The following is a 4,521-nucleotide window of genomic DNA, read 5'->3' as shown; positions in this document are numbered from 1 at the left end:
AATTCAATCTTATCTCGCATCTTTTTTTCTTTAGCAGCTTTCGATATAGCAGCTAAGCGTTTACCAGGTTCGACTCTAATAGGGTCTTTCTCTTTCTTAACTGTAGTAATTTTTAGGTTTTCTTCAGACATGTTATATAATACTGTAGATTTTATTCACAAATAACTATCAGATAATCTTATAGATAATCTTATAGATAACTCACATATCTTTATATTTTTTGTTATATTTACTCACCATACTATCTATAGGAGTACAAAAGTCAATTATAATATCATCGATAACTTTTATATCTGATAGAAATATCACTTCATCATAAGGTAATCCTCTTAAATAAGATCTTAAATCCATAAGTATTTTTTTATAAGTTGTATATGCAAATTTACACATTTCTAAGTTATTATTAATCTTACTCTTAACTATATAACCTTGAACTAAAGCACCTAAGCCACTTAAGGTTGCTATAACTATCGGGTTTAAGGTTACACTACCAACAATAGTACCAGTCGAGACTAAAAAAATACTTCCCATGTTTATTGATAGTCTAATTTTCTTTAATTTATTATACTTCCATTTATAACAGGTATACATCTTGTGATAGTATAAATACAATTTTTTCAGCTTTTGAAATTCATCTTGACTCAACTCACTTGAAATATGATTAAAATCTAGAACTTTCTTCATATTATATTATAAAACATATTTAACTAATATGAATGATGATAGCGTTGATATACCGAGTAAAGCAATCATATCTGTTTGATAGGGATTATTTACTATCGTTTTTGTATGTTTATGTAATACTGGTTTTTTAGTAACTTCATCTAGATTATCTAGGTGTTGTGATGGTGTATTATCTTGATGTACTTTTTTCGGTTCTTCCGTTTTAACTCCATAATAATTTATTTTAGAATTAACACCGAATTGCATATTTTTATTCGCTAATGTTAAAATATTATTATACCCATTAATCTTTTTATTTAATATGATCATACGGCTAGGTATTAATATCATACCAGGACTTATTGCCATATTTAAAATAACATTAGTGTCTTTTATACTCTTTCTCATGTTAGATATAAATACAGTCGTATCATTCTGTACTATAGTATCTTTTAATAATTTTCTAAAAACGTTTTGAGTTTGCATGCTCTTAGCTCCATGATTAACTATTGACCATCTTGTATTTGCTTGAGCTCCAAGAATTGTATAAACAAAACTTTCAATGCTCTCTTGTAAAAGAATTTTTCCGACTAATGTAATACCTTCTGAATGATATGCAATGAAGCTCTTATAATCAGTAGTTGAATATTGAAAATTAACATAATACCCATCATTGTTTTTATCAAATTTTAAAATACCTTTATAAGGTATATGCTTTTTCAATTCCGTAAAGTCATATTTTTCTAATAAAGATGGATGCTTCATAAATTTTCGGATCTGATAATATAAATGGTATTTAACAAGGCTTTGTATAATTCTGCTTTTATCAAAATTTAAATGATTAAGCCCGATACCGCATAAAAAACTGGCAACATAAGCACCACAAATCATAGCATAGTAAGCTTCTTGTTTATAATTTAAATGACTCTTAATATTGTATCTTATACCAGTCGTTTGTTCTTTTTTACTTTTAATTTCACTTGTCCACGTGGCTGTTATAGGTGGTAAATTACTCATAAAATAATCATTCTCTGTGACATACAATCTGAAGTTACAGATATCAATATTTACCGGCCTTTGAAATGTAGGTTTTACAATAAACTTTGAATCCCACCTATGGATTGATGAATTGAAAAAGTCTTTATAATGACCTTCATCTCCATTAACAGCTGCTATTAGATTTGAAAATGAAGGTGTTTTAGTTGTTTCTAAATATATTTTTGGCCATGCTTGTACATTTTTTGAATCATCATCACTTAATTTTATAGCATTTTCTTCTATTTGCTTGTCTGACATATAATATAAGCTATGTTATATATGAAGTTTACTGTTTATATAGACGGAGATCGTAAAAAAATTGACTTACAAGAAAGTATAGTAACAACTAACTATTCATATTTATATATCAAAAAAGCTTATGTGTATTGGGAATATAAAAATATTAAAATAGATAATACTTTAGCTTTTACATTAGGACCTATTAAATATAATATAGATGCTGGTTACTGGACTTTTAAGATGCTTAAAACATTTCTTGAGTCTTATGACATAAAGCTTGAGATGATAGAAAACAACGGAACTTGTAAAATAACTAATAATAGTGATGAAATATTAGTATTGTCTGATACTCTTGTTAAAATGTTAGGTTTTAATAACACCACAAAAACTTTTAAAATAAATGAGGTAAAAAATGGTGTTTCTAAAGTAGATATAAATATAGGATTAAACTATATTCAAATTTCTTCTAATATTGTAAATTTAAGTTATAATTATAACCCTGAAGGAAAAAAAAGTAATATAGCTTTAACTTTACCAGTAATAACAATTCAGTCTTTATTTGGCACTGTATACGAATACAACGATATTGAATCTAAAGTTACAATTATAAAAGGAGCTTTTAACGAGCTACTATTTAATATATTAGATCAAGATGGTAACCCTGTTAATGTAGGTAGTATTCTATTGGAATGTTATCTTGAGTAAGTTAAATGGATGAAGACATTAAAATTGAGCAAAGTTTAAGAGATATTTATTATAATCCTAAAACAGGGTATCAATCATCAGAACGGCTTTATCAGAAAGCATTAGAAGAAGGTATAGATGTTAGTAGAAAACAGGTTAAAGAATGGTTAATATCTCAAGATACATACACTAGGTATAAACCTATTATTAGGAGACATAAATTCAGACAAACAAGGGTAAACTATCTTGGTGAACAAATACAAATGGATTTAGTTGATATGGGTTCCTATAAGTATAAAAACAATGGTTATTATTGGATATTAACAGCTGTTGAAATTTTATCTAGATATTCATTTGCTATCCCTGTTTATAGGAAAGACACAAATAATATGACAAAAGCTGTTGCAAAACTATTAAGTCAATTTAAAGATAGATTTGATGATTACCCGAAACTAGCTCAATTTGATGATGGTAAAGAATTTTATAATGTTGGTGTTAAATCGTTATTAGAGAAACATGGAATTAAGTACTTCTCTACTAAAAATGATAAAAAGGCTGCAATTGTCGAACGATTTAATAGAACGCTTAAAACATCTATGTGGAAATATTTTTACAGTAAAGGAACATATAAATGGATTGATATATTAGATGATTTAGTATATAATTATAACAATACAAAACACAGTACAATCTTGATGAAGCCTAAAGATGTTAATAAACATAACGAAGATGAAGTATGGAATACATTATACGGTCATGAAGTTGCTTATTTACCATTACCTAAGATTAAAATTGGTGATATGGTTAGAATATCAAAGTATAAATCTATATTTACTAAAGGCTATGAAGCAAATTTTACAGAAGAGCTTTTTAGAGTGACTAAAGTTATTAGACAAGATCCTAATTTATATGAAATAGAAGATTTAGAAGGAGAGCCTATAATCGGTAAATTTTATGAAGAGGAATTATCAGTTGTGAATAAGAAAGATGATGTTTATAGAGTTGAAAAGATATTAAAACGTAAGAAGGTTAAAGGTAAAAAGATGGTTTTAGTTAAATGGTTAGGTTATGATAATAAACATAACAGTTGGATTCCTGAAAGTGAAATACGAAATATAGAGTAATCTATATATAATGGCTGAAGGAGGTTTTGATTATATTGAATTAGAAGATAAGAAGAAAGAAGATAATAACGATGATAATGAATATTATGATGAATCATTATTTACTGATGATAATGATGATAGATTATTTATTACTAATAATGATGGTGTAACAATAACAATACCTAATACTATTCCTGATGTTCCTACTTCCACTCCTGTTTATACAGATATTATTAGACCTGAAAATGAAGTTTCTTTTGCTGTTGAAGATTTTATTACAAAAAATTATAGACAAAAGTTTAAATTTAATAACCTAAAAGGTATGGCATATGATGAAGGTATAAAGCTTAGATTTAATTTAGGTAAAACTGATGTAAATAATATCACATATAAACCATTAAATACAAGAAATAACCGAAGGAAAAAAAGTATAATTATTTTAACACGTAATAAAAGGGGAATACTACAATATAATAAATCAAAAAAATCAGAAGAAGCTGTTGAAAAATTTAGAGATGAAATTAAAAAAATTATTAGGTTGCATAATGAGTTTATAAAAACTGAAGAGAGTATGCCTATGGTTGAATTAAATAATCAATATACAGAAAATTTCAATCAAATAACTAATGAAGAAATCAGAGAACATATAGGGGTAATGAACCCACCTGAAACAATCGATAAAAGAACAAGACCACAATTCATAGAAGCACAAATAAATCACTTTACTGAAGAGCTAAACAAAACTCAAGTTAGAATAAATGAAATAGAAAATGAAAATGAAAATGGTATT

The sequence above is a fragment of the Xenia sp. Carnegie-2017 genome, unplaced genomic scaffold (assembly GCF_021976095.1).
Source record: "Xenia sp. Carnegie-2017 unplaced genomic scaffold, XeniaSp_v1 HiC_scaffold_6, whole genome shotgun sequence".
Taxonomy (NCBI): Eukaryota; Metazoa; Cnidaria; class Anthozoa; order Malacalcyonacea; family Xeniidae; genus Xenia; species Xenia sp. Carnegie-2017.
Note: the sequence above shows the minus strand (reverse complement) of the source record.